Source organism: Musca autumnalis, unplaced genomic scaffold, assembly GCF_047663935.1.
Source record: "Musca autumnalis isolate F117 unplaced genomic scaffold, ASM4766393v1 scaffold_4, whole genome shotgun sequence".
NCBI classification, from domain to species: domain Eukaryota; kingdom Metazoa; phylum Arthropoda; class Insecta; order Diptera; family Muscidae; genus Musca; species Musca autumnalis.
In genome coordinates, this window is record NW_027411977.1 from 161,302,186 (window position 1) to 161,330,064 (window position 27,879).

Here is a 27,879-nt window from a genome sequence, read left to right on the forward strand (position 1 = left end):
AGTTAATATTTCTGTTAAGGTAACACTTTTGCTAATTGCACTTTTTTATTTTGCTTTTCAGTAACATTGGATAAGCCGCCCTGTATTTTTTCTGGGAGTATGCACTTTTGATGGGAATATAGCCAATAGTTTTTTATTTAAAGCCATTTGTGGAATCATTTGTTGTGTACTCCGGTGTACGCTCACAAATACATTACTTTGAAATTTATGGTGGTGTATGTCTGGTGGACAGACGCGGTTTTGTATTGCCACATTCCAACAAGTCTGGTTTGTGCCTGGTAGACAGACTAACATGGTTTCGATAACACTTATGTTGGATACATTTCGCATATTAGGGTGTTTTTTGTATAACCATGTTTTGTGTGTGCTTTATCGTGGGGGACATACAAGCCTTTGGGGGGGGGGGGGGGGGATATGTTGGTTGTGTGCCTGGTGGACAGGCCTATATTATTTGGAACAATTTCTGAAGCTAATTAATTTTTGAAGTAAGTCAATAATTCTTTTGGTTAGCATAGCATTTGGCATTGAAAATACCTGTAGTACTTTCAAATGATATGGAAATTTAAAACACGTTTTCCATTGTTTTACCAGAACCGCACTGGTGACAGTAAATGTGAGTTCAATAAGAACGATGAGTATTATTAAGGTATGTTATTAATAGTGTTTGAATATATATTACAATTATCCGTTTTACAAAAAAAAAAAATACTGTTGTTACAGAAAATTGAATTTGCAAGAAAATATTGAATAATAGGACACTCAGCCCAAACTAGTTAGCCCTGACTATTTAGTTTGCTGTCAAATACATTATTGTGACATAAAATACAAAGGAAATCAAATCACAATAATGAACAATCTATTATGTTTGTTGTCAAAAGTTGTTAGCAGAACTCTGAATGGCCGACCTTCATAGGAACGTTATAAAAAGGTACGTAGGATAATGTAAAAATATTTTTTAAGTCTCAAAAAGAATGATAGATTTCAATCAAACCTAATTTTAAAACATTTGTCCCAATTTTTTAATACATTTATTAGTACAGTATTACCCACCATATGGTGATCTATTTTTGTAAAACCGTACCGCCGATTTATAGTAAAACATTTTATAATGTCGTTATCTTTGGATTAAGTAGAGGGTTGGGTCATCTTAATTCATTCTAAATATTTTGGGTTGGAAAATTAATATATAAGGCAGGTTGTTTGATAAAAAATTAATTTTACTGATTATTTGGGCATTATGTGAGAACATTATCTACCTCCGGAAGGTTTATGCCAAAACTTTATTGGCTTTATGTTCCCTTTACATCTCGAACTTGTAATTTGGCCATTGATTTGGAAATCCTTGTAGGAAGCTCGAGTAGACTTTAGTGAACATCTGTTAGTATTATCGGCATTAGTTAAAAACATTGGATGGTTCGAAGCTAACTGACATCTACCACAATAGTCTAACTGTCCTAGGTCCGCGATGTCACCGTTCTAGGGATACGCAGTGGAATGCAATAATCGGTTTTTCGATTATACGGTTTTCGTGAAAAACTTAAAACTCGATTTTCGGTTAGTCGATTATTTGAGAGTGTACTAAAAGTCGACTTTCGATTATTCGTTAATCGCCGAAAACCGATTATAATCGAATATAATCGACCATTTTCATTGATGCGATCCATGACGTGTATATGTATAAAAAAGTACCGTCCACTACGCGGTTTTAGCACACCTAATAGTCAACTATGACTAATAGTCGTCCACGATTAATAGTCGACTACGAATAATAATAGACTACGACTAATGGTCGACTACGAATAATTGTTGACTCCGTTTTTCGAAAGTCGATTAAGAAAAATCGATTATCCGGTTTTCGCACAGTCAATAGTCGACTACGACTTTTAGAAATTTTGCGGCTAATAATCGATTAATCGATTAACCGAAATCGATTTTACGTATCCCTACACCGTTCCGACCTGCAACGTTTAATGGGCAGCTTTTTATGGGGACCAGATCCTGACTACATAACTTTTATTCGGAATCATGTTGGCCACTCACACTCACCCATTTGTTGAAAACTTTGCCGAAATATGTTACATTTGTCACTACATCTTTAAATCCTTCACGTGACATGTTCCCTGTGGTTTCCCTGGTAGATCTTCAATTTCATACATGTTATTTCCCACAGGTTTGACAATTATGTATTTGATATATTTACGACAAAATTTAGCGTTAATATTTTTTCCAAAATCGCTTAGTACCTGGTTTTTCTGGTATGCTTCTTAAACCGGTGTAAATTTTACTCGCATTTTGCACTTCTTTCGTAAGCTTCGTGTACATTTTTAACAATATTTTCCCTGATGAGCTCTAGTCTTTCTTTCCTATCCAGCTCAGATATTTTATGATCGCATATTGATTGTAGTTGTCTTGCTAATTTGTAAAAACAAACAAACAATGCAACAAAGTGGGTAACTCCCGTAGCCGAATGCACGGACGACCTTAATGCACATTCGATTTCTGATAGGTATGCATCCCACTCCCTATGATCTTCTTCCGAATAAGCCTTTCGGATGCGTTTGACTGTAGCGAGTGCGGAGCTGTATATGGTTTATTTTGCACATTTTTACCATGTCTTTGAAGATTTGCCGTAAATTGTACCCAACTATCAGTATGTATTGTTTCGGGAACACCAAATTTTCTACAAATTTCCTGCACTAGAAATATCACTACATTTATTGTGGGGGCTTCCCTCATGGCTTTCAGGAGAGTCATCGACTACGATAAAAATATAGGTTTACCGCTCTTTGACCTTGGGCATTTCCCTAAAAAATCCATATATAACGTTTGGAAAGGTCGTTCCGTCACTACTTCTTTCTCTATAATTCACAAATATTCACAAATTGTTTTTAGACGGCGTAGCGTTTTTGCTGTGCCCTCATGTGCACACGTTACCTCATTATGGGCTTTTTCTATAAGAAGTTATGTTAACGATTCAGGAATCTATAGCTGGCATTTCTTCTTCTAGCTCAGAGTCAATATCTGTTTTCGTTCGTTTGAATATTAAACCATTTTCAATCTTTATGTCGGGCAGTTTTGTCTTATTGTTTTGTACATGTTTTATGAGCTCTTTATACTCTGTACTTTCACTCTGTGGTGTAAAATCGAAGAGATCATCCACTGCTTCAATATCTTCCACCACTTCCAGACGAGATAATATGTCGGCCACGTCATTTTTTTAACCCTTACGGTGTTTTATTTCAAAATTATAGACATGGAGAATTAGCGATCACCGTGTTACCTTCCCACTTAGGTCTTTTACTCCCATCAGCCATTTTAAGCTGGCATGGTCCGTTATGACTGTAAACTTCAGTAACTCCACATAGGGTCTAAATCGTCTAAATCTATTGAGAAAATGGCGATAGGGTTTTCTTCCTACTATTCTCCCTTCTGAAAAAGCACAGCCCCTATACTATATTCAGAAGCATCACATTGAATGAAAAAGGGTTTTCGGAAATCACATGCCTCAAAACTGGAGCTGTCGTCAAAGCAACTTTCAATTCTTCGGTTTTTGGGTGCTTTCTTCAACGTGTCCGTAAATATTTCAGTTCTCTGAAGCAGAACATACTCTTCTTCAGACCAATTGTAAGATTAGCTCGTCTTAAAGATTCCGTTTTCAAAATCTTCAGATATTACTAATAAATCATCCAAGTATATGAATACGTTGGCCTTTTTGAGTGAGGGTATAACTTTGTCCATGAGGCTACAAAGACGTTGGGCGGCGTTGCATAGCCCATATGGACGGCCGTATAAAAAAAGCCGTATAGGGGCTCGACTCTTCGTCCAACTCTATCTGCCAGAATGCATACTTGAAGTCAACGCTACTTATAAATTCTGCTTAGGATCTCGTCAATATTTTGCAAGGGATATGCATATTTAATAGTCACAGCATTTAACTTCCGTGCATGTAAGCAGAATAGGTTTTTCCCTGGCTTTTACCCCGGTTACACTATTGAAGGTTAACCCACTGGGTTTGATAGATCCAGTGGGTTAATCTTTGCTAATTACACTTAGCTTTTCGAGTATATAAACTGTCAGCTGATGTTTGTTTACGTATACATACAAAATAACTAATAAAGTCGTGTGTTACACTTTTACAATTTCTCGTATGAGATATCGTCCCCTCTTTGCTCATATTGGTATATTTTACACACAGGGATCCATTTTTGTATCATGGTATCAATCGTACTTTTTGTTAAAAAAGTGTCTAATGAAAAAAAAATAAAAAAAAAAAATTATGATTTCCAAATAACTTTAGACTTATTAACTCCATAAAATCTCATGCGACCAATCGTAAACGTGTAAAAACGACAAACTCTGTTGCAAAAACAGTTGCAACTTTTTTTCATTTTTTGGGTAGAGTTGGATTTTTTTGCAGAAATACCGAATACAACACTGTATTTTTGGTGGATTTGTGCCGCATTTAAAATAAACCCAGCCATGAGAGGATTTAATTTTTGTATGGCAAATCTGGTCAGATTTGAGCAGATTAAGCAAATAAATCCTCATGAAGTGGGTTAACCCGGCAAAAAGCTATAGTGTAACCGTGATATTTCTGACAATCGCAGTTTTATTATTCCAAGGGCTTTCACTCTCTTCGATAACTTTAAGCTCCAACATCTTGTCAATTTTCTCGTAAACCATTTGTTCCAGCGTAGTATGTACCAGACCCAATTTCTCAAACGATGGAAACGAATCTGCCACTTTCTTCAATTTGTCTTTCTGGTCTTCTGTTAAGATGTGTATTTCCTTTGCATAATTAACATCTTCCGCAAATTTCGCATAAGTCTTTTCGATATCGATGAGAAAGATATCGATCTCATTAAATTTGACTATATCCGGTGCTAAATTTAAAGCCTTCCAAAAGTCTATGTCCAAATATAGGCTTTGCTCGAAGTCTGGGCATAAATAAAAACAAATTTCTTTCTCTGTATCTTTGTATTCCACTATCAATCTCACTTTGCCTAAAATAGCGGTCCTTATGCTGTTCTTACATTCGTATTGTATGATTCTGGCACAATCTCAATTACCAATTTGAATTTTTCGGCATCATACCCAACAATGAAAAAACGGCCAAAACGACACAAAACTTTACCCAAACGTTGGATGTGTTTTCATCTTTAGCGTTCAGAGCCAAACTCATTACTTTCAAAGGCAGCGCTAAAGGTGTGAACAGAATGAGAAATTCATGCTTATCCACGCCTGAATTTATGCAACAGAATAAAGAAATGCAAGATCGCATTTTAATTAGGTAGTACCTCCCCTTTATTCTTTTACGTAAAGTTAGGCTTGGATAAGCATGCATTTCTCATTCTGTTCTCACCTTAAAGGCCTGGATACATAAGCTGCCTCGCCTGCTTACCATGCTTGCTTTTGATAAAAGAATAAGAATAAAAGGGCAACCCTGTCCGAAATTTGCACTCCCTTCTTTAAGCTAAAAACACATACAACGTTTGGGTAAAGTTTTGTGTCGTTTTGGCCGTTTTTACACTGTTGGGCATGATGCCGAAAAATTCAAATTCATTTGGAATATATGCCGACAAACAGATAAACGCTGGACTTTGGTTTCGGCGTCGCCCTGTTCTTGTTGTTTTTTTCTCAACGCCCAACACAAAATTTACTCAAACGTTGTATGTGTTTTCAGCTTTATTCTTTTATTTGTATTATGTCAGAAATGAAGTAGGAAAGCAAGGCAACCAGTCGAGGCAGCATATATACCCACACGCAGAGAAAAAAAATATGTTTGATCCAACAATATTCCAAGAGCAAAATATGTATTGTTAACATATTGTTGGATTCCTCATGTAGTATTGTAAATCCAAAAATAGTTTGTGTCAACTGAACAATATTTCTCTCTTTTCTTCGAAAATTTGTTTCTCTTCTCTCGCTATTCGATGCCGTGTTGAAAAAACAATTTTGGTGAGTTGTGGTGTGTTTGTATGACATGCTGCCTTTACCTTTGTTTTTGTGTGTATGTACTTGTGAGACTCTTGTTTTTATTTGTTTCTGTTTTGTTTCATTCTTCTTTCCTTTTCATGTTTGTTATGGTGTTTAATTATTCCTTATGTTGTGGTGGGTTCTTGTGGCTTTTTTTTGTCTTTGTTGTCAGCCAATGCAGCAAACCATGTATTGTGTTCATCAATGATTGCAATATTATACGCGACATTTATATCCAAGTTATGCGAAAAGTGTATATGAGAAGTATATGCACTCAAATCAAAAATTTCTGGGCTGGTTTTCTGTATTGACAATACTTTTTGTAAACAAAATTAGATTATGATAGTTCCTACAATCGGTATTGTTAACGATTTTAACAATATTGCGGAAATTCGAAAGTTGTTTTTGTTTTCTATGTTTGGAACAAAAGATGGTATTTTTGGATTTGGATTACAATGTTTGAACAAAACAAATACATTTTTGGAACCAAAACATATATTTTTGTTCCAACAAAAGCGAAAAATATTTTTTCTGTGCGTGCAGACCTTAAGCGTTTGTCAACTAAATGGGCAAATACCGATTGTTGTCAAAAATGTTCAAATGGAATACAAGTTATTGTATTTAACGATTTTGAAATACTATTTTCACGATTTTGGCACCCGAAGATTGACGACTTCGACCAAACTTAGAGGTAATTTACACTATCTGTCAATGTCATTTGACCTGAAATTTTCCATCGTTATATAGTCGCTAATGTGTGCAATATTGGGAATTTTCCTTAAGCCATTTACTTTACGCGTCCATACCAGCAAAAATGCAGTAAAATTACGTCTCCACATTGCCTGCGTGGGTATATATCGAATGTTTTTATTTCGTGTCATATGACATTGATAGAGAGTGTAAACTACCTCTTATCTCGCATTACTGAGTTGATATAAAGGCTGAAACTCAATCAGTCAAATGGTCAAATACCCATTGTTGTTGTAAAAAAACAACGAAATGCATTTGAAAGAAGAAAAGTTCGATGACAGAGAAGCCGGTCCACAGCAGGCAAACATGCATGTCACATAGTGGTGGTTGTGCGGGTTCGAATCTTCGGCTTTCCTTTTTCACTTGCTTCATTGGTCATTAAGCTCGATTCCAACGAGAAATTAATAAAAAATTAATATTAAAAATGATCTTCGCACTAAAAGGCAAAATTTTCAAATGGAATACAAGTTATTGTGTTTGACGATTTTGAAGATTTTGGCACTCGAAGATTGACGACTTCGACCAAACTTAGAGGTAGTTTACACTATGACCTGAAATTTTTCATCGTTATATAGTCACTAATGTCTGCAATATTGGGAAATTTTCCTTACGCCATTTACTTTACGCCTGTACGGGAGCGTGTCAAATATGTAATGAACACGAATGGAATTCGTGCTGAATGCAATTTTCAATTGGTTTTCAAGCATTCTGGGATTTGGTAGGAGGTAGGACGTCGGGAGCCTTTTGGAAGTCTAGCTTCAGCCGGGTGGGGGGTTCTTGTCCTCCTCTGACCAATCCATGTTCCCATAACACGATTATTATAGACTCCATTATTTTTTTAGAAAAAAAAATTGTAAAAAAAATTAACCTGTGGAAATACATTACATATCGATACCAAATACACCCCTCTATAAAAACCATGATTTTAAAGGTAATATTTTATATTAGTCGATGCTTCTTATTGCCATATGAAGATCCTATGACTTCTCCCGATGACGTAATTACAGCTTAAAGTACTCAAAATATGCAATTTTTACAAGGTCCGTCGTATATTTTCTATATATTTTTGATATATACTCACCACAACTATTTCAAAAACGATTTGTATCGAGATTACAACATCTCCTTAATATATTAATGTCGAAAAACCCACAAAAAATATTTGTTTGTATCCGAAAATAACGAAAGTCTGGGTTAAACTCATAAAAACCGATTTTGGGCTATATCTCAAACACAAGAGCTGATAGAGAAAAACCGGGACCGGGATTTGAAAAAAACTCGCCGATTTCATCTAGAAACAACTGCAACTTCGGTTGAAACAAAAGAGTTATGGATGTTAATTATTGATTTTGGTTTGTCTCTATTCTCAGTGAAATTCCAAATTTACTCTAATAATAGCCCATTGATGATTTCTTTACGTTTTAAATTGCTAAAATAACTAATGCGTAATTCTATCTGTGTTCATAGATACATGAGTGGGAATGATACCTTAGAACGGGTTATATATTTGGATTTTTTTATAATTTGACTTTTTCCATAACCATATTAATTTGAGAATTTGAACAAATGTGTATAGTGTAGTCAAAACTTTGTGTTGAAATATTATTTTAAAGTTTTTGCTTTTAGTGTAAGACGTTCGAATGAACCATATGCGTAGACATTATATGGGTATACTAAATTGAAAGTAATGATATAATATTTTTTCCCATTTAACTTGGTAACGCTTTTTTCTGGTTATGAGAAATTTTACTTTACGTTCTGTTTGATATTTTAAAGTGAATTTCCAAATGGTTGTGAGATCATAATATCAAATTATAAAAGGACGCAATATATAGGGTTTTTGGAAGATTCACTTCTACTTTAAGATACCAAATTCTTGACTGTTCCAGTTGTGATGACTCTACGGAATTTCAGTGATGAACAGGGTTTATAGAAAATCACGTCCGGATGCAATGGTGATCGGGTTCGGATATACTATGTCAATTCAATGATGAGCAGATTTGATACAGCAGCGAGGGTTCTCGTGAATTTGTATGGATCACTTGCATAAATAAAGGTTATAGTACGATTCTTTGATTTGCTGTCACACTGTTTGATGTTGCTGCAGGTTGTTTATGTTGCTGGTAAATTATTTTAGGTTTCATGCAAGTAGGCGTAATTTGCAGGTTATCACTCAACACTGACAATAGGTATTTTTGGAGAATCTCGAAACTCGAAACGAGAGGCCAGCAGGAGAGGACCTGTTCCGAGGTCGCAGTTTGTGTTATGGGACACTATAACTGCCGAGAATGGATGGAGCTTGTTTACGCCCAAGGTGGTGGTGTAACTTGACGTTGAGTTATGATTTTGATTTAAAATTTATAATTAATAATCACAGATTCCAAAAAAAAACATGTTTAAAGAAAAACACCAACCTTTGGGATTGAAATCTCTTTGCTTCAGATTATTTTGATTATTTTGCTGCTTATGACAAGAAATTGAACTTTCCACTTTGAAGGTTTATCCAAAAAGGAAGTACTTTGATAATTTTGTCAAAATGTGACGTAGGCTATAAGAATTTGATGTATGTAATAGAAGACAAAACGTCAAAATTGCTAGAATGGTATCGATTTTGAGATACATATCGATTATATACCATAAAGATTGTCAGATTTTGTACCATAATACTTTAGAGTTTAAAATAAAATTTTGATTATTTTCGCTTTATATTTCTGACGGTATTAATTATTTTAGGATTTTAAGGATGTGTGTACTGTACAGACTGAGCGCGATTGTTGGTTCCAGCTAGGCTTAAAGGGGAACACGTAAAAATGTTATGTGTCTTGACAAAAGAGAATAGTACAAAAACAAATCAATGTGTCAGCAAAGTTAGATATCATAATCAAAATAAACCGTAGAAAGATAAACTTTGGTACGATTGACAAACAAATTTTTGTTTGCGGTTGTGATTCCATTCAGAAAGTATTTTGCAGTGCCATATCCTTAACTAGGGAACAGATATATGTTACACAGATTATGGTGTAACAATTGGAACATTTTAGTGATTTTACTATACAGATATGTAAATTGAAATAAAGTATGAATTGCTGTTCGTATATTACAGTATATAGCAAACTGATGACTTTTTGTGTTCTATTACCAGGAATTATACTGCAAAATATTAAACCCCAAGAAGAAAGTTGACACGCATCGTATGCCATCTATACACTAATTATGTGCGGAATCATATTTCATCAATCCGAGAAACAACTTATAGCCAATTTCGAGTGATGAAGAAGCTGAGAGACGTGAAACATTATAGACAATATGCAACAGAATGTAGTCGTGGTGCATTATTTGAAGTTGATCATCTCGTTGGAGAGTGACACTGGGCTCGTTTAATAATCTAAGTTTTCTCATCAGGTCATATGTGGAGGCGTGGGTGACCATATCAAACCCATATAGGGCATGATAGGGAGAGCATTTGATGGACTGATGGACCGTATTACGCAAAGCGCAACTAATAGCGGTCAGTTTCTGATCCCACTCTTTGTGGTCGTTTTTAAGATATGCGCGAATGCCCGCGATAAGGGAGCGATTCACCCGCCCTGAGGCATTTGCTTGAGGTGAATATAATGCCGTGTAAGTATGTTTTATACCCAGCGATGTCAGAAAAGCGTTCAGTTCATTAGAACGAAACTGGCTCCCATTATCACTTACTACATATTCAGGGACACCATAGACGTGGAAAATTTGTTTCTCCAAATAATCTTGGATTACACTGGAGTGAATTTGCGTACAGGGCAAATCCAGTGAAATTTGGATAAGTTATTCAAAACTATGAGTAACACTATATGTCCCGATTTGCTTCTAGGGTATGGACCCAATATATCAATGTAGAGGCGCTGGAATGGACGAGATGTTTCGACTATGTTACCCATTGGTGGTTTTAAGACCATATTCGGGGCTTTTGTTGTCTTGCAGACTTCGCAGTTCCTAATGTATTCTCGGACATCTCGTACCATTCCAGGCCAGAAAAATGTCCGTCTTAGCAATTCAAGGGTTTTGGCCATTCCACAGTGGGAAGCCACGGGAACATCATGGGCTTTTGCTGCCACGGAAGACTGGAGTGATCAGTGATCACCTCGAGTTCCTGTAATTCCAAATAGCATCGAAACTTCTTTATTCCTTCAATCGCAGCCAGGCATTCTCTCTCTGTAACTGAATAGTTACGTTGAGAGCTATTCAATTTCTTGCTAATGAAAGCAATTGGTTTCTCGTTGCCATCCTCGTCGTGTTGTACCAAAACTGCTCCAATCCCGAAATCACAAGCATCGCAGTGAAGATAGAATTTTTTAGAGAAGTCGGGATTGATCAGTACTGGAGCCGAGGTTAACAACGATTTCACCCGTTCAAATGCAATTTGGGCTTCGGAAGTCCATTGAAATTTTCTCTTTGTCGAAAGGACTTCAGTTATGGGGAATGTTTCGGTGGAGAAGTTCTGCAAGAACCGCCTATACCAGCCACCTAACCCAAGAAACCCGCGAACTTGTTTCAAGTTCCTTGGTACTGGCCAGTTTAAAATTGCAGAAATCTTCTCCGGATCCGTGGTTATTCCGCCATTTCCTATAATATATCCTAAGTAATTTACGCTAGTTACGCAAAATTTACTTTTTGATACATTTAGGGTTAAATTAGCTTTACGGAACTGAAAGGAAATTCGCATAAGGATGTCTATGTGAGAGGGAAAATCCTCTGAGACTATAACCAAATCATCCAGGTAACCAAACACAGAATGACGCAATTCAGGCGGAATAAGCTCGACCATCAACCTACACATTGTTTGAGGGGCATTGCACCGTCCGAAAGGCATAACTACAAACTGATATAGCGGCCTTCCCGGAACTGTGAATGCCGTCAATGCTTTGGATTTTTGGTCGAGACTTATCTGCCAAAATGCGTCCTTCAGGTCCAATTTTGAAATGATATTGGCTTTTGGCAGTCTGGACAGAATTCCCTCATATTTCTTTCTTGGTAACCGCGTTCAGTTTTCGGGCGTCCAAGCAGAGACGCACCTTATTTGGCTTCACCACAAGTCTCATTGGGGAGCTCCATGGACTTGTGGATGGCTCAATCACTCCCAACTTCAACATTCTGTCTATTTCTCCAAACATAAGCTTTTCCACAGCTGGCGAGACTGGATAGAAGCGTTGTTTTATAGGCGCTGCGTCGCCAACATCAATGGAATGTTTTATTAACGCTGTTCTACCCAGACCCTGCAGCTCGAAGTTTGGAAAAAGCTTAATGACAGCATCTAATTGTTGTTTTTCGTTAGATGTTAAAGGGAAATACGTGACATTAGAGGATTCTTTAACCTCTTGATCAACGGGACAATCAAGTGTTGACAAATTTGGTGAACATATGCCACTATTGTTTAGGGCAATAATGTCAGATGTGGACAACAAATTTTGGATAAGGTCAAATGACCGCCAAAAATCGATACCGAGGATCAAATTTTGCGAAATAGATGGTATGATGAATAATTTTATATTTTGAGTCTTGCCTCTAAAAGTGACATTTGTATCGATCCACCCTAATACACTTTGTGTATTACCATCTGCTGTCCTGACGTGGGTTTTTGTAGGTTTGAAATTGGGGTATTTGGAAAAGTTGTGTAGGGCTAGATTACCTCCAACGCAACTCACATTAGCCCCTGTATCAAGGAGTCCATACTCTTCAAATTCTAGGAACGATACCTTCGAGTAGTACCGCATGTCCTTAGGGTTAGAAATTATTGTAGAAATATGAATATTTCTACACATTTTTTGACTTTGAAAAAACGTCTAAGACGTAGAGTAGATCGCTTAGGTTTGGACGGATGATAAACAGCTGACACATTAAAGATTTCGTTCCGTTTTTGAAGGTATATTTCCCACCTCTTATGGAGGGGGAGTCTTGGATATATAATCCGAGATACATTGGATGTCTCTTTGACGATATTGGTATCATAAGAGGGCCTTTTCAGTATAGTAATAGGGGCTTATTTGGCACATTCAGAGGTCTGTTTTTTAATAGACAAATTAGGGGTTGTGTTTGGTAAGTCAGGGTTATAAATCAAATCTCTTTCTGAGTTATCAGTTACAATGGGTCCATGTGACGGCCCATTGATTTTAAGTTTTTTGTTTGATTTTTTGACAGACAAAAGGCACATTGAGGTTTGTAAACTTTTGGCCCCGCAGCCATAACAAAAGATGGCCCTGTCCTCAAGGCAATCGTGCCAGTGGTGCCCAATCTTGTCACAATTCCAACATTTTAGGCTCACATCGGACTTGTGAATAGCCTCTACTGAATGTGGGATTTCAGAATCTGAATCTAAGGGTTCATCACCCTCAACAGGGGCAACATATTTACGAAGGGCAGAATTTATAGTAAAAAAACGTGAGGGGAGATTTTTGCGAGCATATTCGTCGCTTAAAAAGTTTTCCCTCATTTGAACTAATTTCCTCAAATGAGACAACGAATGGATTGGAACATACAGAAGATCCTGACGGATCTCAGGTCTTAGGTTCCGAGCTATTATTTCGATTAGCTCTTGCTCAGACATAGGGCTTGAAAGTCGGTCAGCTATTGAGGACAGAGCGTCGCAAAAGCAATCGTATGACTCACTAGGCTTCTGTTTTCTACTTCTCATTTCCTCTCTTAAATCAAATGATGATTTAAGTTGCCTATACTGGTTGAGGATGGCTTCACAAAATGTTTCCCAGGTTATTGACCGAACCTGTTTGTGGTATCGCCAAAACCTCTCGCGGGCTTTTCCCGTCAGTAAGGTATTCAAATTGCTGCAAATGACTGTGAAGTCATTATTGAGAGTTTCCTTAGTGAGGGTTTTGACTCTATAGAGGAATTCTTCTATTGGTAGACCATTTGGTGAACCGTCAAATTTTAAATTCCAATTATTAATAATTGAAGTTATTTTTTCAGCATGAAATCTGTGAGAACTAGAAGAATAGTGAGTGTTAGGAGACGAATTGCCACTAGAAGATTGATTCTTTTGATTTGGAACAGGATTCCCATTCTGGTTGTTGTGATTATTGTGTAAGTTATTTGAATTTCTATTAGAATTCTGTGCATTACTTGGTATTATACTGTTATCTTTTGATTTGGAACAGAATTCCCATTCTGGTTGTTGTGATTATTGTGTAAGTTATTTGAATTTCTATTAGAATTCTGTGCATTACATGGTATTATACTGTTATTAATTGGAGGATTAGAACCTACATTTTGGTTGTTTGAACTGTTAGGCAATGGTGGGAAAAAGTTGCAGTTTGCGAGCGACTGTCACTTCAATCAGTTGGTTAATTTGATTATAATCAACATTGTTGGTATTTACTCCTACAGGTAGGTTATTTGAATATTGTAACGGCGATGCATCCAAATGAATTTGATCCGAAATACTATTGTTTCTATATGGAGTTCGTGGAATATCTACATTTGGAAAAGGGTTGTTGTTCGTGATGGGATTTTGTGCTTCCTGGAATAAATTGCGGGAAGTACTTCTTGTGTAATAAGTTTTTGCCATGGCTCCACGACCTCTAGTGGATTTGGTAGTATTTTTATTACCTTGGGGGGATTTAGGGGCTAAACTCAAAGTACGAAGGTCGCTGAGTTCGCAAGGTTTTTAACATGTAGGACATATTGACGAAGAGGATAAAGAGTTCTCAAAGCATGTTCTATGAAAATAATGAGAACAACCGTTTATGTAGAGACAATCTTGTCCTTGTTCCAATACTTCATTGCAAATATGACATGCTGCAGAAGAAGTGGATGCTGAAGTTGTCGGATGAGATTCTTCTGGATTAGATCCTTCCGGTGGAGGAGTCTGTAATGCCTCCGCCATGTCAAGATTGTTTTTTTTTTAGGATATGAAATGAGGTTCGGATATCAAATGAGAATCAAAAGTTTTGGGTTTAAAGAATATGGTATTTTGATATATAAACACTGTTTCATATATCAGTTTTAATCAAATGTAAACGAAATTGGTTTAATCAAATATATTATCAGATAAGATGTGAAATATAGATTATTGTTCAAATATTCTCTTCTTTATATTTTTGTATATAAAGTTATTTTTGTGAACTATCGATCACTAAACAAACTTTTATAAACCGATTTCAGTAGAAACGGCTCAATTAAAGAAATGTTTATTGAGAGGAAAAACAATTATTAAAATACAAACGTTTCTTGCATATAAATGGGTACTGCTGTAAAAGGAGTTGATAACAGACGACTAAAAAAGATATCAAAAAAGGCTATGAAGTTGAGAATAAATCTTAAATCCATGGAAACTCAGACAAACCAACATAAGGAATGTTCTATTCTTGATCCTTATACTGTTGATATGAGGTCATTAATTCGCACTTGCAAATAAAATGAAATCCTCAAATATTCCAGTTGCTGATACCTAAGTCGACAAATCCCCAAAGAATAAAAGATATATTCAGAACTATATGAGATTGAAAATGTCTTTCATGGCATTCAAAAAGATTTTGAAACGGTTAATTGGAGGCAAACGGTCGCCAGATCTAAGTAAACCTCAACCTGCGAATTTCCAGTGAGGTCCTAATAACTATTCAAGAACCCTGTATCCTGTCATAAACGATCTTTTACACATCTCATGAAAAATTGAACTCTAAGAAAACTGAAAAAAACAGAGCCAAAAAGACCAGGATATATTCTATTCGGCCCCACGTTGGGCGCCAAATTATGTAATGAAGACGAATGGAATTCGTGCTGAATGCAATTTTCAATTGGTTTTCAAGCATTCTGGGATTTGGTAGGAGGTAGGACGTCGGGAGCCTTTTGGAAGTCTAGATTCAGCCGGGTGTGGGGTTCTTGTCCTCCTCTGACCAATCCATGTTCCCATTACACAATTATTATAGACTCCCTTATTTATTTAGAAAAACAATTTTAAAAAATTAACCTGTGAAAATACATTACATATCGATACCAAGTACACCCCTCTTTAAAAACCATGATGTTAAAGGTAATATTTTATATTAGTCGATGCTTCTTATTGAGAGTGATGTTGAGAGTACATGCCTCATAACCCTCGCCAACCAATTTTCTACAGGCACTTGAGAATTATAGTAGAAACCCTAACAAGTTTCAACTCCTAATTAATTAACCCATACGAGCAAGAAGACATTCAAATTATTCAGAATTCCATAGTGAGTTTAAATTTTATTCAAAGCATAATTATAATGAATGTTTAAATTTTTGGAAATATAACTAAAAATCATTCGATATTATATATTACATTATGTTACAGATTTATAACACGTTTAAATGCAAGGGGAAAACTACTTATAAACAATGTCTTCAAAATCTACACGAACATATAATATAGGTCGAAGGTCGCTGAGTTCGCAAGGTTTTTAAGATGTAGGACATATTGACGAAGAGGATAAAGAGCTCTCAATGCATGTTCTATGAAAATAATGAGCACAACAGTTTATGTAGAGACAATCTTGTCCTTGTTCCAATACTTCATTGCAAATATGACATGCTGCAGAAGAAGTGGATGCTGAAGTTGTCGGATGAGATTCTTCTGGATTAGATCCTTCCGGTGGAGGAGTCTGTAATGCCTCCGCCATGTCAAGATTGTTTCTTTTTTTAGGATATGAAATGAGGTTCGGATATCAAATGAGAATCAAAAGTTTTGGGTTTAAAGAATATGGTATTTTGATATATAAACACTGTTTCATATATCAGTTTTAATCAAATGTAAACGAAATTGGTTTAATCAAATATATTATCAGATAAGATGTGAAATATAGATTATTGTTCAAATATTTTCTTCTTTATATTTTTCTATATAAAGTTATTTTTGTGAACTATCGATCACTAAACAAACTTTTATAAACCGATTTCAGTAGAAACGGCTCAATTAAAGAAATGTTTATTGAGAGGAAAAACAATTATTAAAATACGAACGTTTCTTGCATATAAATGGGTACTGCTATAAAAGGAGTTGATAACAGACGACTAAAAAAGATATCAAAAAAGGCTATGGAGTTGAGAATAAATCTTAAATCCATGGAAACTCAGACAAACCAACATAAGGAATGTTCTATTCTTGATCCTTATACTGTTGATATGAGGTCATTAATTCGCACTTGCAAATAAAATGAAATCCTCAAATATCCCAGTTGCTGATACCTATGTCGACAAATCCCCAAAGAATAAAAGATATATTCAGAACTATATGAGATTAAAACTGTCTTTCATGGCATTCAAAAAGATTTTGAAAAGGTTAATTGGAGGCAAACGGTCGCCAGATCGAAGTAAACCTCAACCTGCGAATTTCCAGTGAGGTCCTAATAACTATTCTAGAACCCTGTATCCTGTCATAAACGATCTTTTACACATCTCATGAAAAATTGAACTCTAAGAAAACTGAAAAAAAAACAGAGCCAAAAAGAAAAATTGCAGCAAATTGCAGTTTCGACCATTTGGTACATGAAACAGACATCCCTTTCGAATTAGAAAATGCAAAGTTTACATCCTATAAAATCCGATTCTCGGAGCCACAACCATATCATCATAAACAATTTGTACGAAAGGAGCAGGAATCCTTGTTTTGCCTCAGTGGATAAATTCACTTTATTTGACTGCTTCGTTTTATATATCCAAATATGAACCGATTTTTAACAAAATCGGCAAAACTGATCAGAGGGCCAAGCAAATATCGCATATTAAATTTGAAGGCGGTTCAATTAAAATTGGCTGAGTTATAGCAAAATCGGGGAAATATAAATATGTGGGGGCTATATCGATATCTGATCCGATTTTTAACAAAATCGGTAAAACTGATCAGAGGCCCAAGCAAATATCGCATATTAAATTTGAAGGCGGTTCAATTAAAATTGGCTGAGTTATAGCAGAATCGCAGAAATATATATATGGGGGATATATCCAAATCTGAACCGATATGGACCAAAATGGGAATTTTTCATTCCTATGCCCGCATAAGTACTTGTATAAAAATTCATCGACCTAGGTCAACTCCTTCTATTTTTGTCCACGTTTACAAGGAAGCGGCAACACTGTGCGTCGGGAGCCTTTTGGAAGTCTAGATTCAGCCGGGTGGGGGGTTCTTGTCCTCCTCTGACCAATCCATGTTCCCATTACACAATTATTATAGACTCCCTCATTTATTTAGGAAAAAAATTGTAAAAAATGAACCTGTAAAAATACATTACATATCGATACCAAGTACACCCCTCTATAAAAACCATGATTTTAAAGGTAATATTTTATATTAGTCGATGCTTCTTATTGAGAGTGATGTTGAGAGTACATGCCTCATAACCCTCGCCAACCAATTTTCTACAGGCACTTGAGAATTATAGTAGAAACCCTAACAAGTTTCAACTCCTAATTAATTAACCCATACGAGCCAGAAGACATTCAAATTATTCAGAATTCCATAGTGAGTTTAAATTTTATTCAAAGCATAATTATAATGAATGTTTAAATTTTTGGAAATATAACTAAAAATCATTCGATATTATATATTACATTATGTTACAGATTTATAACACGTTTAAATACAAGGGGAAAACTACTTATAAACAATGTCTTCAAAATCTACGCGAACATATAATATAGGTCGAAGGTCGCTGAGTTCGCAAGGTTTTTAACATGTAGGGCATATTGACGAAGAGGATAAAGAGCTCTCAATGCATGTTCTATGAAAATAATGAGCACAACCGTTTATGTAGAGACAATCTTGTCCTTGTTCCAATACTTCATTGCAAATATGACATGCTGCAGAAGAAGTGGATGCTGAAGTTGTCGGATGAGATTCTTCTGGATTAGATCCTTCCGGTGGAGGAGTCTGTAATGCCTCTGCCATGTCAAGATTGTTTCTTTTTTTAGGATATGAAATGAGGTTCGGATATCAAATGAGAATCAAAAGTTTTGGGTTTAAAGAATATGGTATTTTGATATATAAACAATGTTTCATATATCAGTTTTAATCAAATGTAAACGAAATTGGTTTAATCAAATATATTATCAGATAAGATGTGAAATATAGATTATTGTTCAAATATTCTCTTCTTTATATTTTTGTATATAAAGTTATTTTTGTGAACTATCGATCACTAAACAAACTTTTATAAACCGATTTCAGTAGAAACGACTCAATTAAAGAAATGTTTATTGAGAGGAAAAACAATTATTAAAATACGAACGTTTCTTGCATATAAATGGGTACTGCTATAAAAGGAGTTGATAACAGACGACTAAAAAAGATATCAAAAAAGGCTATGGAGTTGAGAACAAATCTTAAATCCATGGAAACTCAGACAAACCAACATAAGGAATGTTCTATTCTTGATCCTTATACTGTTGATATGAGGTCATTAATTCGCACTTGCAAATAAAATGAAATCCTCAAATATCCCAGTTGCTGATACCTAAGTCGACAAATCCCCAAAGAATAAAAGATATATTCAGAACTATATGAGATTAAAAATGTCTTTCATGGCATTCAAAAAGATTTTGAAAAGGTTAATTGGAGGCAAACGGTCGCCAGATCGAAGTAAACCTCAACCTGCGAATTTCCAGTGAGGTCCTAATAACTATTCAAGAACCCTGTATCCTATCATAAACGATCTTTTACACATCTTATGAAAAATTGAACTCTAAGAAAACTGAAAAAAAAAACAGAGCCAAAAAGACCAGGATATATTCTTTTCGGCCTTACGTTGGGCGCCAAATTATGTAATGAAGACGAATGGAATTCGTGCTGAATGCAATTTTCAATTGGTTTTCAAGCATTCTGGGATTTGGTAGGAGGTAGGACGTCGGGAGCCTTTTGGAAGTCTAGATTCAGCCGGGTGGGGGTTCTTGTCCTCCTCTGACCAATCCATGTTCCCATTACACAATTATTATATACTCCCTTATTTATTTAGGAAAAAATTTGAAAGAAATAACCTGTGGAAATACATTTCATATCGATACCAAGTACACCCCTCTATAAAAACCATGATTTTAAAGGTAATATTTTATATTAGTCGATGCTTCTTATTTTTGGTACTCTCAGGTGATGTTGAGAGTAAATGCCTCATAACCCTCGCCAATCAATTTTCTACAGGCACTTGAGAATTATAGTAGAAACCCTAACAAGTTTCAACTCCTAATTAATTAACCCATACGAGCAAGAAGACATTCAAATTATTCAGAATTCCATAGTGAGTTTAAATTTTATTCAAAGCATAATTATAATGAATGTTTAAATTTTTGGAAATATAACTAAAAATCATTCGATATTATATATTACATTATGTTACAGATTTATAACACGTTTAAATGCAAGGGGAAAACTACTTATAAACAATGTCTTCAAAATCTACACGAACATATAATATAGGTCGAAGGTCGCTGAGTTCGCAAGGTTTTTAAGATGTAGGACATATTGACGAAAAGGATAAAGAGCTCTCAATGCACGTTCTATGAAAATAATGAGCACAACCGTTTATGTAGAGACAATCTTGTCCTTGTTCCAATACTTCATTGCAAATATGACATGCTGCAGAAGAAGTGGATGCTGAAGTTGTCGGATGAGATTCTTCTGGATTAGATCCTTCCGGTGGAGGAGTCTGTAATGCCTCCGCCATGTCAAGATTGTTTCTTTTTTTAGGATATGAAATGAGGTTCGGATATCAAATGAGAATCAAAAGTTTTGGGTTTAAAGAATATGGTATTTTGATATATAAACACTGTTTCATATATCAGTTTTAATCAAATGTAAACGAAATTGGTTTAATCAAATATATTATCAGATAAGATGTGAAATATAGATTATTGTTCAAATATTTTCTTCTTTATATTTTTCTATATAAAGTTATTTTTGTGAACTATCGATCACTAAACAAACTTTTATAAACCGATTTCAGTAGAAACGGCTCAATTAAAGAAATGTTTATTGAGAGGAAAAACAATTATTAAAATACGAACGTTTCTTGCATATAAATGGGTACTGCTATAAAAGGAGTTGATAACAGACGACTAAAAAAGATATCAAAAAAGGCTATGGAGTTGAGAATAAATCTTAAATCCATGGAAACTCAGACAAACCAACATAAGGAATGTTCTATTCTTGATCCTTATACTGTTGATATGAGGTCATTAATTCGCACTTGCAAATAAAATGAAATCCTCAAATATCCCAGTTGCTGATACCTATGTCGACAAATCCCCAAAGAATAAAAGATATATTCAGAACTATATGAGATTAAAACTGTCTTTCATGGCATTCAAAAAGATTTTGAAAAGGTTAATTGGAGGCAAACGGTCGCCAGATCGAAGTAAACCTCAACCTGCGAATTTCCAGTGAGGTCCTAATAACTATTCTAGAACCCTGTATCCTGTCATAAACGATCTTTTACACATCTCATGAAAAATTGAACTCTAAGAAAACTGAAAAAAAAAAACAGAGCCAAAAAGAAAAATTGCAGCAAATTGCAGTTTCGACCATTTGGTACATGAAACAGACATCCCTTTCGAATTAGAAAATGCAAAGTTTACATCCTATAAAATCCGATTCTCGGAGCCACAACCATATCATCATAAACAATTTGTACGAAAGGAGCAGGAATCCTTGTTTTGCCTCAGTGGATAAATTCACTTTATTTGACTGCTTCGTTTTATATATCCAAATATGAACCGATTTTTAACAAAATCGGTAAAACTGATCAGAGGGCCAAGCAAATATCGCATATTAAATTTGAAGGCGGTTCAATTAAAATTGGCTGAGTTATAGCAAAATCGGGGAAATATAAATATGTGGGGGCTATATCGATATCTGATCCGATTTTTAACAAAATCGGTAAAACTGATCAGAGGCCCAAGCAAATATCGCATATTAAATTTGAAGGCGGTTCAATTAAAATTGGCTGAGTTATAGCAGAATCGCAGAAATATATATATGGGGGATATATCCAAATCTGAACCGATATGGACCAAAATGGGAATTTTTCATTCCTATGCCCGCATAAGTACTTGTATAAAAATTCATCGACCTAGGTCAACTCCTTCTATTTTTGTCCACGTTTACAAGGAAGCGGCAACACTGTGCGTCGGGAGCCTTTTGGAAGTCTAGATTCAGCCGGGTGGGGGGTTCTTGTCCTCCTCTGACCAATCCATGTTCCCATTACACAATTATTATAGACTCCCTCATTTATTTAGGAAAAAAATTGTAAAAAATGAACCTGTGAAAATACATTACATATCGATACCAAGTACACCCCTCTATAAAAACCATGATTTTAAAGGTAATATTTTATATTAGTCGATGCTTCTTATTGAGAGTGATGTTGAGAGTACATGCCTCATAACCCTCGCCAACCAATTTTCTACAGGCACTTGAGAATTATAGTAGAAACCCTAACAAGTTTCAACTCCTAATTAATTAACCCATACGAGCCAGAAGACATTCAAATTATTCAGAATTCCATAGTGAGTTTAAATTTTATTCAAAGCATAATTATAATGATTTTTTAAATTTTTGGAAATATAACTAAAAATCATTCGATATTATATATTACATTATGTTACAGATTTATAACACGTTTAAATACAAGGGGAAAACTACTTATAAACAATGTCTTCAAAATCTACGCGAACATATAATATAGGTCGAAGGTCGCTGAGTTCGCAAGGTTTTTAACATGTAGGGCATATTGACGAAGAGGATAAAGAGCTCTCAATGCATGTTCTATGAAAATAATGAGCACAACCGTTTATGTAGAGACAATCTTGTCCTTGTTCCAATACTTCATTGCAAATATGACATGCTGCAGAAGAAGTGGATGCTGAAGTTGTCGGATGAGATTCTTCTGGATTAGATCCTTCCGGTGGAGGAGTCTGTAATGCCTCTGCCATGTCAAGATTGTTTCTTTTTTTAGGATATGAAATGAGGTTCGGATATCAAATGAGAATCAAAAGTTTTGGGTTTAAAGAATATGGTATTTTGATATATAAACACTGTTTCATATATCAGTTTTAATCAAATGTAAACGAAATTGGTTTAATCAAATATATTATCAGATAAGATGTGAAATATAGATTATTGTTCAAATATTCTCTTCTTTATATTTTTGTATATAAAGTTATTTTTGTGAACTATCGATCACTAAACAAACTTTTATAAACCGATTTCAGTAGAAACGACTCAATTAAAGAAATGTTTATTGAGAGGAAAAACAATTATTAAAATACGAACGTTTCTTGCATATAAATGGGTACTGCTATAAAAGGAGTTGATAACAGACGACTAAAAAAGATATCAAAAAAGGCTATGGAGTTGAGAACAAATCTTAAATCCATGGAAACTCAGACAAACCAACATAAGGAATGTTCTATTCTTGATCCTTATACTGTTGATATGAGGTCATTAATTCGCACTTGCAAATAAAATGAAATCCTCAAATATCCCAGTTGCTGATACCTAAGTCGACAAATCCCCAAAGAATAAAAGATATATTCAGAACTATATGAGATTAAAAATGTCTTTCATGGCATTCAAAAAGATTTTGAAAAGGTTAATTGGAGGCAAACGGTCGCCAGATCGAAGTAAACCTCAACCTGCGAATTTCCAGTGAGGTCCTAATAACTATTCAAGAACCCTGTATCCTATCATAAACGATCTTTTACACATCTTATGAAAAATTGAACTCTAAGAAAACTGAAAAAAAAAAAACAGAGCCAAAAAGACCAGGATATATTCTTTTCGGCCTTACGTTGGGCGCCAAATTATGTAATGAAGACGAATGGAATTCGTGCTGAATGCAATTTTCAATTGGTTTTCAAGCATTCTGGGATTTGGTAGGAGGTAGGACGTCGGGAGCCTTTTGGAAGTCTAGATTCAGCCGGGTGGGGGTTCTTGTCCTCCTCTGACCAATCCATGTTCCCATTACACAATTATTATATACTCCCTTATTTATTTAGGAAAAAATTTGAAAGAAATAACCTGTGGAAATACATTACATATCGATACCAAGTACACCCCTCTATAAAAACCATGATTTTAAAGGTAATATTTTATATTAGTCGATGCTTCTTATTTTTGGTACTCTCAGGTGATGTTGAGAGTAAATGCCTCATAACCCTCGCCAATCAATTTTCTACAGGCACTTGAGAATTATAGTAGAAACCCTAACAAGTTTCAACTCCTAATTAATTAACCCATACGAGCAAGAAGACATTCACATTATTCAGAATTCCATAGTGAGTTTAAATTTTATTCAAAGCATAATTATAATGAATGTTTAAATTTTTGGAAATATAACTAAAAATCATTCGATATTATATATTACATTATGTCACAGATTTATAACACGTTTAAATACAAGGGGAAAACTATTTATAAACAATGTCTTCAAAATGTACACGAACATATAATATAGGCGTTGAATATAAATAACTTTATAAAGTATACTATTAATTATCATATGTACATACATTTGAAGAAATAATCTTACTACATCCCTAATAGGGTATATAATTATTCTTCAATGATTTGTATAAGTAGGTTTTTATGGGGCTATTTAATTCATTTGTTTACAGACCCTCAATGTTATATAATTTTTGTTTAGTTACATGTATGAATAATTTAAAGTTTTATATATTGATATTTTACGATTTGTTTTATGAGGGCCCTCAAAGGGTTAATTCATTATTGTTCTAATAATTATATGAGTTTTTTTACTGGAGCAACATTATCAATGAGATCAAAAAAAAATATATATTGAAGAGAGATCATAATTATATGAAGAAACCACATAATGGTTTTAACATAAAAAGGGAAGAAAAAAAAAAATAAAACGTAAGAGACTGATTTTTAACTCAACGAATTTGTTTAATGTGATTGTCTCTGATTCATGACTTCTCTTCAAGTAAAAATATATGTAAAAGTAAACAAAATCAATAGAACAACATATCAATAAAGAGCATTACTTTGTGTTATTGCTTACCCCCTTTCTCCGGTCATGGTGAAGGCCTCCAAACACGAACTGGATGCGGGTGTTGATTTCTTGTTGCTGCTTTAAGAGGTGAAAGAGTTAAGGATGTTAATTATTGATTTTGTTTTGTCTCTATTCTCAGTGAAATTCCAAATTTACTCTAATAATAGCCCATTGATGATTTCTTTACGTTTTAAATTGCTAAAATAACTAATGCGTAATTCTATCTGTGTTCATAGATACATGAGTGGGAAGGATACCTTAGAACGGGTTATATATTTGGATTTTTTTATAATTTGACTTTTTCCATAACCATATTAATTTGAGAATTTGAACAAATATGTATAGTGTAGTCAAAACTTTGTGTTGAAATATTATTTTAAAGTTTTTGCTTTTTGTGTAAAACGTTCGAATGAACCATATGCATAGACATTATATGGGTATACTAAACTGAAAGAAATGATATAATATTTTTTCCCATTTAACTTGGTAACGCATTTTTCTGGTTATGAGAAATTTTACTTTACGTTCTGATTGATATTTTAAAGTGAATTTCCAAATGGTTGTGAGATCATAATATCAAATTATAAAAGGACGCAATATATAGGGTTTTTGGAAGATTCACTTCTACTTTAAGATACCAAATTCTTGACTGTTCCAGTTGTGATGACTCTACGGAATTTCAGTGATGAACAGGGTTTATAGAAAATCACGTCCGGATGCAATGGTGATCGGGTTCGGATATACTATGTCAATTCAATGATGAGCAGATTTGATACAGCACCCAATGACAAATTGCCAAAACAATCGAGGGTTCTCGTGAATTTGTATGTATCACTTGCATAAATAAAGGTTATGGTACGATTCTTTGATTTGCTGTCACACTGTTTGATGTTGCTGCAGGTTGTTTATGTTGCTGGTAAATTAGTTTAGGTTTCATGCAAGTAGGCGTAATTTGCAGGTTATCACTCAACACTGACAATAGGTGTTTTTGGAGAATCTCGGAACTTAGGCCGAGAGGCCAGCAGGAGAAGACCTGTTCCGAGGTCGCCGTTTGTGTTATGGGACACTATAACTGCCGAGAATGGATGGTGCTTGTTTACGCCCAAGGTGGTGGTGTAACTTGACGTTGAGTTATGATTTGCAACCCAATCTATTTAAAATTTATAATAAATAATCACAGATTCCAAAAAAAAAAACATGTTTAAAAAAAAAACACCAACCTTTGGGATTGAAATCTCTTTGCTTCAGATTATAATGTTTCGTGAAATTAATATTAGGATGTATATGGATTTACTTTGCTGCTTCTGACAAGAAATTGAACTTTCCACTTTGAAGGTTTATCCAAAAAGGAAGTACTTTGATAATTTTGTCAAAATGTGACGTAGGCTATAGGAATTTGATGTATGTAATAGAAGACAAAACGTCAAAATTGCTAGAATGGTATCGATTTTGAGATACATATCGATGATATACCATAAAGATTGTCAGATTTTGTACCATAATACTTTAGAGTTTAAAATAAAATTTTGATTATTTTCGCTTTATATTTCTGACGGTATTAATTATTTTAGGATTTTAAGGACAATATTTTCTTATTTTACTCCAAAAAAATAATCGAATAGATGCATGATGCTGAGGTACAACAAGCATATGTGTGTACTGTACAGACTGAGCGCAATTGTTGGTTCCAGCTAGGCTTAAAGGGGAACACGTAAAAATGTTATGTGTCTTGACAAAAGAGAATAGTACAAAAACAAATCAATGTGTCAGCAAAGTTAGATATCATAATCAAAATAAACCGTAGAAAGATAAACTTTGGTACGATTGACAAACAAATTTTTGTTTGCGGTTGTGATTCCATTCAGAAAGTATTTTGCAGTGCCATATCCTTAACTAGGGAACAGATATACATATGTTACACAGATTATGGTGTAACAATTGAACATTTTAGTGATTTTACTATACAGATATGTAAGTTGAAATAAAGTATGAATTGCTGTTCGTATATTACAGTATATAGCAAACTGATGACTTTTTGTGTTCTATTACCAGGAATTATACTGCAAAATGTTAAACCCCAGGAAGAAAGTTGACACGCATCGTATGCCATCTATACACTAATTATGTGCGGAATCATATTTCATCAATCCCAGAAACAACTTATAGCCAATTTCGAGTGATGAAGAAGCTGAGAGACGTGAAACATTATAGACAATATGCAACAGAATATAGGCTCTGGCTTTTGAACATAGTAATCAAGTGTCGTTATATGTGTGTATATTAGTGTGTATATATTAAAACCATTAAGAAATAAAATTTGTATAGTGGAGTATGCTTATTCAATTTATTCGATGGTTGTGTTGCAAACGTCCCCTACAAACCTGATAATTCAGGACACTTTGGAACTGAATTAGACGGAAAAAGGACCTTCTAATGTCCTTACTATGGTAAGTGCCTGTATGTTTGCCGTCTTCATCTTCCAAAGTGTAATAATGATTGCCAAGCTTTTCCTTAACCTTTGCTTTAATAAACACAGGAGCCAATTTTGAGTTGAAACTTTTGTCAAAATTGCTCTGAGCAAAGTTTCGCCGAAAGACCACTTGACCACAGGGACGTACGCAGGATTTCACTTCGGGTTGGGGGGCCCAACTTGACCAAAAATCATGAAATTAAAAAATGTTGTGTAGCATTACGTAAAGCTATTTTAATGGGTTATGGCCACTTATTAGAATCCATTTTCATGCATTTGTTTAAGAAATCTATTAAACCTTGAAAAAGAATAAACCGATCAGCATATATTTTTGTGGGATCATTACGAACCTAATAATCTGTACAAATTTGATATTTTTGTTGGACTCCGTCAGCAGTTTTTTTTAAAGACTCTCTCGGTTAATCACATGCTTTATGTGTATAATAGTCCCACAAAAACATATAAAGGCCGGAGCATCCGTTTTGAGCTACAGTGGGCACCGCTTTCAAAAGTGCCTCTTCGAGGAAAAGACGTTTTTAGTTTCTATGCTACATACAAAACACAATAAATGTTTCCCTTCGAAATCTCATATCTCGGTAAATTTTTGTCCGATGGACTGGAGATTTTGACCCATATTCTATTCTAAATGTACTTTAAAATGAGACAAAAAAA

The 27,879-nt window shown here is 34.8% G+C and overlaps 1 long non-coding RNA gene across 7 annotated transcripts in view; it reads left to right on the top strand.

Moving 5' to 3' along the window:
- LOC141401392 (uncharacterized) overlaps positions 1 to 27,879 on the top strand; it is a 45,569-nt gene that overhangs the window by 1,146 nt on the left and 16,544 nt on the right. Inside the window, exons 6-7 of one of the 7 annotated variants that reach the window (XR_012412343.1) lie at positions 62 to 646; positions 721 to 928. This is a non-coding gene — a long non-coding RNA (uncharacterized lncRNA). Of the gene's footprint in view, positions 1 to 61; positions 27,067 to 27,879 lie in introns of those variants that run through there. The other 6 variants (XR_012412338.1, XR_012412337.1, XR_012412340.1 and 3 more) reach the window with 6 other exon arrangements.